At 34.8% G+C, this 16,090-nt stretch overlaps 1 protein-coding gene across 4 annotated transcripts in view; it reads right to left on the bottom strand.

Moving 5' to 3' along the window:
* The window catches only part of LOC111513747 (cytochrome P450 6k1), a 35,321-nt gene extending 26,736 nt beyond the window's left edge, over positions 1–8,585 (bottom strand). Inside the window, exon 1 of one of the 4 annotated variants that reach the window (XR_012465167.1) lies at positions 8,371–8,585. The gene's annotated coding sequence lies outside the window, so the exon portion shown is untranslated. The remainder of the gene's footprint in view (positions 1–8,370) is intronic. The other 3 variants (XM_074173947.1, XM_074173946.1, XM_074173948.1) reach the window with 3 other exon arrangements.
* Between the last annotated feature and the right edge of the window lie 7,505 nt (positions 8,586–16,090).

A 16,090-nucleotide genomic window follows, 5' to 3' on the forward strand; every position in this document is an offset into this window, starting at 1 on the left:
AAGTAAAGTCCCAAACAATAGATTTACCATTTTTCCATGGAACAAGTGTCATACCATCCGGCCGTTTTCCGTCGTCTCGACTTGTGCCTATGGGTTCTAAAATCGCAGGAATTTTTGCTGAAGTTAAAGCCCTTTTGATTAGATCATTAATTGCATAGTGGCGAGATAAACGACCAGCGCTAAAACGGCAGCTCAACCCATGAGTACCCGATTCATCCACAAATGCACCACATTTACAAAAGTGTTGAACACACAGTGGTGTACCAAGTCGAAATCCGATGGCAAGTCTGAAAGAGTCGTCATCCAATAGAGTCCCAAGTGATGCTATAGGAACAGCATTTAACCAAGCACCAGATTCTTTCACAGTTACTGCGAGAAGACGAGCCTTATTTTTTGAAGTGTCAGAAGCTGTCTTCAGTAAAATACTAGTTGCTTGATCTAGTAATGGTTTATCCCATGCCCTCTGGTTTTTCATGTCTTCAATTTTCATTGTTTGGCCAGTTCTAGATTCCCAAAGAGATTTTCCCCGATCAAAAACACAATCAGATATTGGCTTTGGGTATTGTAAGATAATTTCTATCAGATCGGAAACACTGCAAAATGAGGACAGAAATGATGGCAAAGCGAGTGAAGTGGCTGAACGAATTCCTAATCCTCCTCTAGAAACTGGAAGTGATGCCTGTAACCAAGTTTCGTCTTTGATACGGTTATTAGTAATGAGTTCCAGCATCCTTCTTAATTCGTCATCGATATTTTGTAATCCCTGTTCGTCATGCCAAGTAGGGCTGCACCTCAAAATATACGATAATTTTGGAATGGCTAATGAATTCTTCAATAAATGGAATGCGACATGTGTTGGTAAAATAGATAAACGTCCTGACATGACACGAAGTGATTGTAATTTTTCTTCCAAACAAAATTTTAAGGCATCATCAGATAATGGGGCACCAAGAAGAAACCAATTGGGTTTTTCAATCACTCGTATACCAGGAGCTATTAGGTTAAATTGATCGATGATGTTAGGGTCCTGTTTATCCAGAAAAATGAGTTCACATTTCTCGAAATTTAGTTCAAGTCCCAGGTCTTTCGAATGACTTATTGTGTGACGAAAATTGTCTAATACCACATTTGCTTTGTCACCAATTGAACCATCATCCAGATACCAGCCGTTGAATTCAATGGATATTTTAGTTATAATATGATGAATAGAAAGACAGAACAATAGTGGTCCAAGTGGATCTCCCTGCTGTACTCCTTGTTCGGACATTATAATTTCGTTACCAAATATTAAGAAAGAAGGTTCACTGTAACATTGTTCAATAAAAGGATATATGTCTGGTATGGCGTTAGCCACCGAATGTAACATGAAATTCCTGTCTATAGTATTGAATGCATTCTTAAAATCAAGTTCCAGAAAAACTTTTTCAACTGGGTTAGGATTTTGATTAATATAACATCGTGCAGCATGGGCTACTGCCTCGCAACCACCATTTGTTCCGAATCCAAATTGTTGGGGACGAAATAGATTTCCAAGACTTTCTCGTAAATTGAAACAAGCAAGTTTCGCTACTAAACGTCGATAAAAATTTCCAACAGCTATAGGACGTAGACCGCCAGTCTTTTTCTTTAACGCACATAAAGAAGCACCATATAAAATAGGACGTATGTCTTGATTGACCTTTCCAGAAAGAAGCATATTGCAAAGGTTCGTTAAAGAATTCAAAAGATGTTCGCCACAACTACCGGAACTATAACTTAGCATATCTTGAATATGGGACGGTCGCAATGAATCAAGACCTCCACAAGAACCGGTGCAAAAAGATCTCACTGCTCTGAGAACATCTACGCTCGTAACTTCCAGAGGACTATGGGAAGTTGTATATTGTCCAGAATTGTATAAACTATTAGAAGCAGGATGTTTACTTCGTAATTCTTCCAATGTTGCAGCATCAAATTCAGCAGGACTATCAGTAGAACAGAGAAATCTAACAGCTGCTGTTATATCACCGTCAGAAACTTTCGAGAGTACTTGTTTTTTGAGGATGTCATTATAATTTGTATGTTTATCAGAAATTTTGGCATAACAATTAGTCGATCTCGTAATGTTATTATTGAAACTATTCAAATTTTTCTTCACTATTGTTGTGATTGAAATTTTTCGATTATCTTTAGTTCTCTGAATACTAAAACTTTTATGAGCAAACATGAGCAAATTTTTCCAAGCAGTGAAAGAATTCCTGGATACACATTCGTTAATTAATTTTGTGAGGGTAATTGCAGAGAGTAACCTTGCAGCCTTCGGAATACGTTTAATAATTTGTATATCTCTTCTCAAGTTAGATAAATGGATATGAAATGGAACTTCTTTTTTTCCAGGGCCAAATTCTTCTTCGAAATCATTATCGGGATTGGAATTTTTATAGGAACTTGTAGTATTGATTAATTAGTATTGAGTTTTTGAATTGCTTATTCATTCTATATTTTCTCACTAAAATATAAAGGTTATCTGGATATATAACAAGTAATGCCTCTCTCTATTATTAAAAAATTTTTAATTGAAATAATCTGAGAACATTTTTTTGTGAGTTTCACATTTATATTGCTGAAACCAAAGAAAAGTACTGGTATTGAAAAGTAAACCTTTTTATGAAAGTCGAGTCACTAAGATCAATTAGGCAATACTGAGGAAATATGATATATTGTAAAAGTTGTCTCCTCTAAATAGTGACTTTGAAAATGTATCTTTGGCATCATTGAACTAACCCCCTATTTGTCATGAATCAAAATTTTAACACTCCACTCACTCCTATTACATACTTTGAATAAAAATAAGGGAAAAATCCACAAACAGACAGTTTGCGGATTTTTTTCTTATTTCTCTGTTCATTTTGAATTCATAGGGCCTGAGCAAGCATCTGTCTATGGAACTGGAAGAAAGGTCTCAAAAAAAGTGTGCATATCGGTATGTAGTTAATAGTTCTAAGAACAACAGGTGTGAGGTCTTTGTATATCATCTATGAGATGAAATGGCTCTTTTCGGGACATTCTTTGCTTGAAAATGTTGAAATATATATACGATATATAAATATCAAATCAGTTATAAGGAGACCTTCATTGAATAAAGATGTTATTCCTTGTAGAATTTCAAGACGGTTTGAAATACATATATAGCAATATTTAATAAAATTGAATCGTGAACAAAAATTTGTTGAAGCAGTTATGTTTAATTTATATATTTGATTGAAATATATATTTTCGTCATTTTTGAACCACATTAGATTCAGATTTGTAATGGTTACAATCATAAATCAAATTTCAGTTGAATCGGATAGTAAATAAAAAATGTGTCTGTCGTTCTGTATTTTTTTAATCACTAAATTATATTACACCCCCAAATAATTGCACGTGTGCTTCTGTTCAATCGATTCGACAACTTTTTTTCCAATCAGTTTTGCGCTGTACTAAGACCTTTTGAGATTAATCTTTGAACCGGACTCCAAATTTTATATTTGACTAGATACACACGTCGTATATCTCACGACTGAATCAAAATATAGATACGAAAGGGTATATCCGGGTATATTAGTGGAAAATTATCTAACAATATCGCAACCAAAATAATTAGATTATTATTATCAACACAAAAGAGGTATATATGTGAATTTTCAGGTGCCCTAATTTACAAATGTCATATACCCCAACGTTTGTTTAACCGATTTTGGTGTCGAAAAAATATTGAGAATTGAGAAAAATACAAACAAAATTCATGTAGTTGGGATTGACTTTAAAAAATATGTTTTCAGCTTTCTTTGCCTCTTTATTTAATTGTGAAAAAATATTGCATTCAACCATTTTGTTCTGTAAAATTTTACTTAAAATTTCCAGATTTCTTGATACTCAAAACGTTTTTTCACGATTTATTTTGAGAACTCTATACTGATTTACAATGAAATATTTGAATAACATTCTTACTTCTACGATAATTTCAAAATAAATTTCACATTTGCTTATTTGCCACAACACTTTTTTATGCCATAGGTCTGTAATGAATGTATCATATATATATTTTGATGTAATTCTCAAGTTGTATTTTGTTTTTTGGAAAATCTTAGAATGTCTCAGAACAATTTTTCTAATTTCCTTTTCTTTGGCTACTTTCAGCTTCAGCGTCCTTGTATATTCGACCTATCACGTGGTGTTGAGCTATTAATACCTGGATAATTAATTTCACTTAGAAAAACAGGATTTGAATCGAATGCATTTATATCTATGTTTTCTGTTACCATTTGTAGAAGGCATACGAAATTTGAACTCCTTCTATTTCAAATATTGTGTTGCACAGCGAAATCTCTCAAAAACAAGTAGATGACCTACATACAATAATTCACTTTAAGCTTTTGATTTTTTCAGTTTTAAGAATTAAGTATCATAGAAATTGCGTAAATAGGTCAAAGATCATCAACAACGTAACCATTGCGTTAGAAGTTCAAGTATAATCTTTTCTTGAAGTATATTTCACTATCAATATTCTTTTAGGAACAATTTAATCAACTTAACAAACTTCTGAGATAAGATTATTTTTTCAAATAAGGTGAATAATACCAACTGGGTACGATGGACTCTTTTGTGTTAACAATTATTATCAATTACTTTTGGTTGCGGTTGTTTTGTTATTGATGTGGTTTAGGTATTAATAAACTAGTATCAACAATAAATATTGGTATTTATTTCAATACTCTTACAATCCGCCCAGTTGCACTCACGGTCGTGCCCAAAGAGCGAGAGAGGTGCCAAGATCACTTTTGTGACAGCTCCCCTTCGCCGTATCTTTGACCCTCTAAAGGTACCACATCATGAATGATAGAACAGCGGTATCGTTGGGGTAACTTTTCAACATTATACAAGCTATACCCTTTATACCAAATAATGATTCCACAGAAATTAGCCAATAATACATTTTTGATAAAATTTCAACATGAAATAACTCCGAAACTATTGGCGAACCAAAAAAATTGTATTATGAATTAAAAATATCATGGTTCTTACAAAAATGTTATCATTTTCTCAATCAACATAATATTACGGGAATAAATGTTCATTATATAATATATATTTATAAAATATTAAAGTTTTCGGAAAAGCAATATACAGTACCTACTTTTCTTTAATGTTCCCCCACCTTTTATTTTTTGAATGGGTCATCTCAAAAAATCCAAACTCGGGGTAATGAAATTGATTCATGAATACTATATTTTGGAGTAAAATTGACAGATAATAATTTCAAAATGGTGACAAGACGCCATCTGGGAAAAAATTAAATGAAAAGGGGGTTTTGTGTCAATATCTTCACCTACTCCAAAATGGCGAAACATTAAATATTTACCTAAATACATCGACGTTTAACTTTATAATTTGCGGAAGTAACCTGATTTCAGTTCAGTTCGCTTTGAACTTTTCGATAATTTTACAAATATTTATTATTCTCTGCTGTATATCCAATACATTTTTAAATCAACTGTCAGCTTAGATATCAAAAATAACTTAACAAGAATTCACGACAGTAACAAGTAGGTACTACAAATAAAACTGAAACTTTTCTCACAAACTAGAACTGAGGGATAAATTTAGAATTGTTTTCAAATATGTTCGAATATAAAGACCTTTTCTGTAGTTTAATACATTTTCTCATTCAATCAATAGTTCAGGAATTTCTTGCAAAATACTAGAAAATAGTCCAATGGTTCCTCAACATAGTCATGGATTTTCATAATAAAAAACACTTCATGATGAATTCAGTTGAAACTACTATCTGGTCTGAGCTCCGTCATTATAATCACAAAACTGGTTTGAATTCAAGAAATTTTAAACAAATTGAAAGTATAAAATTAAAAACTATATGTAATCTTCGGCATTCGTTAATAACGAAGGGTAGTCAACACAGCTAAAATGAGGGATATCCCCAAAAATTATTTTTCGGGAATATATACGTATGAAATGAAAGATTTTACCTTACGAGTGCATTCGTGTAAGTGATTGGTACGTCAAAATTAAAAAAAGCGAATGAAGTTAAGAAAGCTCATTTTTATGGGAAAGAAAGTTTTTGGCTTTCTACTACTCCATCTGATACAAAAAAATGGATGGGAGAATCTTCCAAAGAAAGGAAGGATTAATCAATTTGAAAATAAGTAACTCATTCAAAGTAGAACTCATGTGAATGATATCTGATTCTTATTCCTCCACGAATGTTTGATATACAAACTGAATAGAGAAAAGTATCTTCTGTATAATTCAGTGTTCATATAGAAGTATTTGTTTCGAAAGAATTTTTTCTTTCGTGTAATTCAATGTTTATGTGAAAGTAGCTGTTTCAGGAGGACTTTCTTTCAGTTTGTGTCTGAACGTTACTTCTTTGCATGATCTACACATCCATGTATAGAGTTACTTATTTTCAAATTGATTAATCCTTCCTTTCTTTGGAAGATTCTCTCATCCATTTTTTTGTATCAGATGGAGTAGTAGAAAGCCAAAAACTTTCTTTCCCAAAAAATTAATCACTCCTAAAAATATAACCCTTTCAAATCTTATTTTTATAATAGGCAAAAACACCTGAATCAAAAGTTCAAAAGATTAATCCAGATATATGTGCAGAAAATAAAACTTCTCAAGTGTCCTCAAAAATGCCAGTACAAAGGAGAATGTATACATATTGACTGGAAAACGATTCCGGAAAAATTTTTGTATACACCGACTATATATCAGTTACTGAAACGATGTATACAAAAAAATGCATTTTTGGTGTCCCCAAAACTACCGCCTAGAAAGGGTAATGCAGTCAAGCTGCTGGAAAATAATTCCATGAAAATCAAAAACTAAATAGATAAGTACTTTTTGATCATTCCCATATTGATTTCAATTTTAGAGCCACCGGTAGACAGCTGTTTCAGCCTATTGGGCATCGTCAGTACCGGGCAGGCGGCCCTCGTCACATGACTTCAAATTTAATTTTATGACTCTCCAGTCAATCATAAAACTCGGTTAGTGAAAATTATCCAATACGAACCGCCAATTCTTCAGTCCACGTGGACTAATTTGTTGCGGCATTATTCCTTTGTATTGGTTTTTTTTGTCCTTTGACTTCGCCGACACCTTTAACATTACTATATCAGTTACTTCGACTATACTCTCATCAGCTTTTTCGTTGCTCATAAGGTATCATGAAAGTCCTTTTTTTCAGGTAGGTGAAAACTTTTTTTTTACTATGAAAACACCAATAAACACACAGGAAACAAAATCTGAAAGTGACCAATTTCATACCGCTTGGTGATTTATTCCGCACGGTTTAGACTGTGTGAAAGGTATGGCTACTTGTCGTACACCGACAACTCCGCTACAAAGGGGAGAAACGTTTAGTTAACCTAGACCAAAGAGACGATGGTTTTCATTGGTTGGTTTACTTTGAGAAATAATATACTTAGAAAATGTAAGGCATCCTTACTCTAGTCACAAACATTTTGAAAATCAGAAAATTATATTCCAAAGATATAGCTACAGCTGGATTTATAGATTAAGTAACGCGAACACCGTTTCGTATAAACCTAGAGTGCTAGATTAACGTGAACTCATTTATTAATGCCGCTTCGTAAACGCAATAATATACCCCTAGAGGCAGGGTTTCTCAAACATATTGTTCCAGTTAAATCTCTTGCAGAATTTTCATAAGGGTTAAGCAGTCAGAGCTCGGACTCCATATTTCCAACAATTAACAGTGTGAATTCTATGCTAGTTTTGACTTAATTATTGTTACTTTACTTAGTTTTATAATCACTGCTTCCTGAATTTAACAGTTTCTGTATTTCAGCAATTTATTTATTATTATCATATGTTGTATTGAACCAATCTTGTTCAGGTTCATCGATGCGGTGCGTAATCTCTTAAACGAACATTTGTCCTTTTGGGTTAATGTTTGCGTTACGATAGATATTGCGTTATTTAATCTATGAATCCAGTTTAACCAAGGAAAGAGAGGTTATCAAATACAGCGACGAACGAAACCAATTGATTATAAAGAAATAAAACCCGACTATTTTTAGAACTAGACTTTGACAACTACCTACTTGCGTGTGAAAATGCTGTTTTCAAAAATTGTATGTTCTACATAACGTCAGTGATGAAACAAACTGAGAAATTTCTATTGAACTTGGCCAACCTGATGAAAATTCTCAATAATGGAGTGAAAATCACACAAACATCAGGTTAAACATACATTTTTTTACAAGTATTTGCTCATATCCAACACATTATTTGTGAAATAATGAAAACACCCTATGAAACTGTAGAACTAGAGAATATAACTGATTTTTGAATACGCACCCTTACTTTTTCACGTCTTATCCAAAATTAATAATATATACCATCTAAGAACCATCTAAGAACTTTTAAATCACATGTTCGAAGAACAGATGTAAAAATAATAATCAATTAGCGACTTGCTGCACCACAGACAAGTTATTTTAGACTGAGCAGCAACTGAAGGCGGTGATTCAGAATCCACACTACTGGTGATACTCCTACTCAATACAATACCTCCAGAGACATTTATATATCATATCATATTATATTTATATATAATAAAATATTTCTACAAGGTGTTTCAAATTCGATCTTCACCATTGGGATCTCGGAAACTATGAGAGATACGAAGATGGTTGAATTGAGGTAAAGTTGCGCATTTTGCGATTATTTCCGGAGATGTCCGGAAAAAAACAGTAATTTCGGAAAATGGTTTTTATTTTTTCTGGCTTTATTTTTCGAAGTATTCGAAAATAAATTGCACTTCTACATTGCCACTTTTTTCCTGCTACATAATGGTGTTTTCAGATTTGCTATCCAACGTTTCGTCTTCCGGCTACCGTCATCAACTTTATTTTGTCTTATGGGAACTACATTGGATTCTTTCTGTTTTGAATAGAACCAGATTTTTACCTTTTCAACGATGTATCATATGTTATTCTTTTTTGAAAAATTGGGGATAGGTATTGAGAAAAAATTTATTCTTATTCTTTGATTTGACTTTCAATTTCTTACACTTAATGACATTTTGTTATTGTACAAGTCATTGAATTTTTGTCGAAAAATGGCTTTCACGAATTAAAAAAAAAAGATATATGATACAAATTTATTACAACTACGATAGAAACAGTGTTAGGACATCGGAAATGTATTTAAACTTGTATCTCGAAAGACGACAACCACATCGAACTATGTTCAAATTATTGGATCAAAATCTCACCGAGTTTGGTTCATTTGAGAAGCCGAGGAAAAAATACGGAGACAGAATGGACCAGGAAACTAAAGAAAATTTGATAAATGAGGTATGTATATGAGGTAAGTTAGACATTGTGTCCTTTTCAATAATAACTAATAATTTGCAGATAAACATGAACCCGGGGAAATCTACACGTCAAATTTCCACCGAAATGAATATTTGTCATACAAGTGCTTGGAAACATCTCAAAAAAAGCGGTTTGAAATATTACAAAATACACATATCTCCAAAATGGAATCCAGGTAAGTAGTTAGTTTAAGCCGATTTCAGAACCTCTCCCCACCACTTTTAACCTTGAAATGACCTCTACGTCACACGAAGTAGCGAAGGTGACTTTGAGGAGGTATTATGAGTTTGATCTTCAACGACATTGACCTACGTCATACGGCAACGCAGACAAGGTGACATTGAGGTGCTGTTTTGAGTTTAACCTTGAATGACCTTTATTCTTTCCCTATATTTTCGACAAGGTGACTTTGACTTCCAATGAATTTGAGCTAGTTTTGCTTCACACGATCTAACGTAACCAAGGTGACTTTGAACGATTGTTTCGAGTTTGACCTTGAACGACCTTGATCAACATTACACAAGGTGACTTTGAGGCAGTGTTTTGGGTTTGACTTTGAATGACCTTCATTAACTTCCAATATTTTCAACAAGGCGACTTCGACTCTGAATGAACTCGAACCAGTTACGGGGCTTTCTTGAAGTTTTGAACCTACACGACACAACGTAGCCAAGGTGACTTTGAGGTAGTGTTTTGTGTCTGACCTTGAATGACCTTCAACTACGTCACGCGATAGAAACAATATTATTTTGGAGTAGTGTTTTCGGACACCCAGCTTGTGGTAAAGAAGTACCCCTCCTCTTCTTCAACCACGTTCTATAAATGTTCGGAGGATCACCATTTCACATTAGTTTGAATAACCCAACGTACTCGAATAGATGAGTGCTGCAAAGTGACAGAGAGTATTACGTCAGGAGTATACACAGCAATCCAGGTGAATATATTTCTATACCATAATTCCATTATATTCGAAATGGATCATTTGAAATTCAATATCGAAAAGACCAATTCTGCAATAATTCAATAAACTGTGGCTATGGAGCAGAAGCCTTTAATATCTTTGACTATCGATAAAGGTTATAAAATTGAGATGTCGATGCTATCCACGCGATATGGTAAATCCATTCAAATAGTTTTATTGGACGAGGAAAATAATACTTCTTTCAAATCATGGCTTCCAAAACGTGTCACAGAACATTTTACGGAAGAAATGATTCACGAAGTGAATTCATCCAAAGCCAAATTCATTTTAACATATATGGGTCAAAGTTCTCAGGATTATCCTGGTGCCAAAACCCGCTCACTAGTCAAATTCGATATTTAAAATTGAATATAACTTTAATATCTTTGTAAATAGTAGAAATCTAATATATAAAAATGGATGTTTGTTGATTGGTTGGTTGGTAAGTAATGAACTTCTACATCGCTCAACCGATCGTGATGAAACTTGACATGTATAAGTAATTTTTCATAGAGAAGGTTTTTAGGCTATCAATTTTTCTGTAACTCGTCACTAGTTGGCGCTGTGGAACAATTTTTTGAAAGCACTGTTCTATAACGCTGCGCACGCCTAAGTTCGTTGATTCTGATTCTGTCAAAACATTGAAACAGCAGAGATACAGCAACATAGTACTAATTAGTACTACAACTACCAAATTCTAGGCGGGCGAAGCCGCGGGCAACAACTAGTAATATATAAAAATTGATGTTTGTTGGTTGGTTGGTAAGTGATAAACTTCTACATCGCTCAACCGATCGTGATGAAACTTGACATGTATAAGTAATTTTTCATAGAGAAGATTTTTGGGCTATCAATTTTTCTGTAACTCACCACTAGATGGCACTGTAGAACACTTTTTTGAAAGCACTGTTCTATAACGCTTTTTGTGTGCTTTTTTTGCAACATAATTTCGAAACTGATGAATGCATTTTGTGTATTTTCAGAGTACGAACATGTGGATGCAATATTCAGCAGAAGAGTGGCCGTCTGCAGTCAATTTGGATTCTGCAATAAGGAGGATGGCTTGGGAATTAGCCGACTTGAGTTTTGACGCTCTTCACTCATCAAACTATGTTATGATGTGTATGTTATGATGCTGAAGAGGTACGAAAACTTTTGGAGCTCAGCGAGAAATATGAGCTTGGTGTGGCACTGTGCCATAAATATTCGTATGGAAGCAGGAATTTGGATGAGTTCTGTGAGCTGATAATTGAAGCAGAGTTGAAACATTTTCTTCTCAGCATATCCGTCTACCTACCACAGAATATCATAGGAAAATATCGATTGGAACCACAGAATCCCAACCCACAACCGGAAGAATCTTTATATTATGGTGTTGTAAATATTTGAAATCTATTGTGTACGTTATAAATAAAATCATGTTTCAATCCATGTATGTCTATATCTAATTGTTTGGTAAATAAAATGCAGAAGATAATTATTGAGTGTTTCATTATTTATCAATATTGAATACTCCATGGTGAATTACATTGCAATCTTATTACAATCCAGTCTGAACAGAGCCATTTAGGGCATTATAGGACAAAACAGCATCGTGTAGGATAAGTGCATATACTTTAGTGTTTGCTGGAAACTTCACCTTGCGTGTTTCGAATTCTATTTTGATGTCGATAGTAGATGACTTCATAGCATCGAGTTGGTGGGAGCAGTCGATGATAAATAGTGGATTCTTGCGAAAGCTACCAATATCCATCATCGGCTCACTCATAGCTTGATCGAAGTAGCTGCGTTGAAAGTTTTCATATGCATAGTAGGCTGACGAGTCTAACTTCTTGTCAAAATCCAGATTCCAATGCTCAAATGGATATACTTCAGAGTTTAGAGATAGTCGAATATTATTAATATTCGCATGTATGAGTTTCGTCACATCTTTTGATATATTTTCAGATTCGTCGATGCTTTGAAAGCCGATGATGATGTATCGAGGTCTTTCAAGGCTGTTGGTTGTCTTCACGGCTCAAATATCTGAGGATGTATCACGAAGTGTGGGTAATTCATAGAGGTCCCATATACGATAAGCCACCTTCACTTTTGAATTATTCGCATTTTTATTGATGCGGTTCAATAGCTTCAGTTTCTGACGATCTTCCGTCAATGTGTCTACAATGTGTCTGATTCTTCATTCTATTTTGTTGATTTCCAAATGAGCATCGACTTCTCCAATAGAGAAATTTTTGAATGAGCGTGCAATAATCAAAATGAGCTCTTGCTTAGCATTCAATACCTCTGTTGTAATCTTCAGCAAAACCCATGAGATACTTCAAGGGTAATTTACCGCTAAATACATTGCTGACGGAATCCAATATATCTTGTTTATTCACATCAAGACCCCATCCTATTGGTAGTAGGGAATTTGCATGTGTTTGTCCAAATGATATCATCGTTTTCATTGTGGTAGTTATGCCGGGTTTTCGAACAACGGCCACTTGCTCTCCACCCATTTCATAGCGAATTTAGTCGAAGAGGAAGGCGAGGGCGTTATTGGATAGGTAGCACTGCTTCGTGGCATCAGATGATGTGAACTTCCCCTCGATATAAATGTAACTGTCTGCAATATCGAGTATAAGGTCTTGAAAATTGATTGGGATTCGGATTTCGTCTGAATTTTTGTAATATGGTGATTCATACGGTTTGTATGTATGCTCATGAAGGCTGATTAGAGAATGATCAAACATGGGCTCCTCGAATACCTCCAGCTTATCACCATGTTATTATTATTTTTTATATCGCACCTTCAAGCCAATAGATTTGACAAAGTTTAAACTACTAGCGCTTAGCCTATATCATGACCGTTTGGCGGGCATACGTGGAATGAATCGACTTTTAGATTTTCTATTCTTCAAATGCACATGATCATAGTCTCCACCAAATGCATTACGCTAATTCAACTGCTGCCGCTGCTGTAATCGCTGGCTATTGAAGCACAACCCCATTTTTTAGAAACAATTATGGTGAAATCAATAGCTTTATCAATTATTATCATCTGCTCAGCGTTAGGAAATGATAAATACTGAGTTGAAATTTCATCAACTCCTGCTTTATACTGATTTTTTCACAGATGATCATCACTCACCATCGTTCTTGCTCAATTGTTTGAATGCTTATCGAGGGTTGTTTTCTCATATCAGATTGCATCGATTTGATATCCTTTTCCATATGTTCACACTTTTTTACAATTTCCACTAATTTCAGCCCAAGCGTAATGAGATCTTATCTGACTGATGTGGAATATATTTCTACTCCATCTAATCTCAAATTGATTTCATCAATATCAGAATCTAATTCTCCTCTGATTTTTGAGGTGTAAAAACCAACATATTCCCGATTAACACAATCCGTACTCTCTTCAGGCTCGGCTATATTTTTCAAACGTTTATTTTCCATATCAAAGTTTCCATCGGAAGTCAATTTAAAACCAACTCCAGGTTGTCCTCGCAAAACAGTATTTGAAACTGCTTTACTTCTGCGACTTATCGATGCTTCCACCACTCATTTTTGTGATACACTTATGACGGTCGTCGATGTTGTGAATCAACATATGAGAAATGATGATCGTTATAGCCTAATCAATTCCAATTTAACTATTATTTTTTCACCATCGAAATTGATTAGATTACCATTATAATCCAATATACGTAAAGTCATATTGTCGAGGTACTGTAGTTACGACCGCCAGGCTGGATTGGCATATAAATAATATTTTGCGGTTCCTTGGTGAGTTTGCAACCGGCCTCTACATCAATATCAAATTCAAAGATGCTATGGATTTCATCACCATTTGAGTATGCTCCAGCTGTGACATTACAATCCACACGAATAATTCTTACCTTATTGATATTTACGGGCAATGTTGATTCATGAGTTTCATCGATGCCAAACACATCGGCTTCGAACCCTAGAAGTTTGGCAATAGTGTTTTCATGTTTGAGATGGATGTAATATTTCGACTTCATTTCACATTTCAGAGTATTGTTGTTTGCGTGTAGGAGAAATACTCCATCGATATTCTCCTCAGCTCCATTTTCCAATTGCATTTCTTTAGATTTGATGAATTTTTGAATCACCTTATTGATTTCATCAATTTCATATGCTCCAGGTGGAATTTTTATAATGATAAGAGGTGAGTTAGCTTTTTTAGAATAGGCGATAACATTATTTTTCACATCCACATTGAATATGAAGTTGTAGGAATAGAAACCGTGTAAGCCCAGACCATAATTAGCGCCACTATCCAATTCGATGGGAGTGTAGAAGTTGGCGCTCAACTCGCTAGAGTGTCCCGACAATGAAAACGTGCGTGACATGACTGATGAATTTTCACTGATTCATGTTTTTTTATTGTTGACAACAGAAAATTTTTCTTGTAGGTGGCCCATCATTCACATCGGAATTATTGCTGTTGCCGCTGGAATTATTCTGATGGTCTTCGCAGTACTGATACTTTAAGACATCAATATCATTTTGTAGATTTTGTGGTAACTTATCCCATACAGATGCAATTTGATGCGATGCACACCCAATCAACACCTCTTTCGGCATATCAGCGAGTTGTTCTTTACTCATTTCTCGTAAAGTGCGTACTCTAGAATATGCAATCAATGAATGACTCATTCTCTTGATATTTTCCCTGTCCTACGCTGGTGTTATCTCCATGTCTTGCTCTGTAGAAATTCCAAGCACAAATGACCACACCATACTGTGTTGAATTGTTGCTTACGCTCATAGTTATATGTGATAATATTGATAGGATTTGAACCCCTATGAAAATAGTGAATCAATTCTTTTGGAGGGGGCAAATCACCGAAACTATCAAAATATTTCACTGAAGGGTGACTTTTTCAGTATGCTACCCAATGTGTCCCTTGACCATGTCGACTATCCAAATTTACTATGGCAGATTCAAATCGGAGTGGTCCCGATTTTGGCAAATCGTCACGCATAAATAGCCCCCGAAAATATGGAATCATCATTTTCTTAGCATGATAGTTGAGGTCGATGTTGGAGAGAGCTCTTTGAGGTAGCAAATCTATGAATTTTTCGAAATTTGAGGTTTCAAATAGACTCCTATTCCTTTACGGCATGGATGCACAGACCGCGGCCCGCCGGTCGAATACTGGTGGCCCGCCGACAGCAAAAATAATACTCTCGTACATTCGAAGAATATTTAATTCTATTCCAGAATAAAACCAAAAAAAAATATGTTCGAAAAGTAATTTGAATCTCGCGCGCGCGCTATTTGAATCTAGCGCCCAAAAATGCTAAGTCAAGTAACATCGCTTGCCGCCTTTATATAAAGTTGAAAATAGTAGAATTAGAGAAATCAAGAATTTTCTAGCGCGGTGTGAGCAAGCGGGATAGCAATAGTCACGAATTCCGGATTGCTCGCGTAGGTACGAGTAGATACACGAAGCTTCCAGAGTAGCATGCGCGGTATAAAAGCCATGCTAACCGCAGCGACCGACAGTTCGGTTTTAATTTGAGTAAAATGTCAACAGAAAGAAATAAGCGCGAAAATACAAAGCGAAGTAATAAGTGATTGAGAATAAGTGCAGTTCAATAGTGTTTTGGGGAGACAATGGTCTCCCCAGAAAAAATCCAATGTAGCGTCCATAAGAAAAAATAAAGTTGATGATGGTGGCTGGAAGACGAAACTTGGGATAGCAAATCTGAAAACACC

The sequence above is a fragment of the Leptinotarsa decemlineata genome, unplaced genomic scaffold (genome assembly GCF_025532065.1).
Source record: "Leptinotarsa decemlineata unplaced genomic scaffold, Ldec_3_MD MMD2_tig00000505_RagTag_RagTag, whole genome shotgun sequence".
NCBI classification, from domain to species: Eukaryota; Metazoa; Arthropoda; class Insecta; order Coleoptera; family Chrysomelidae; genus Leptinotarsa; species Leptinotarsa decemlineata.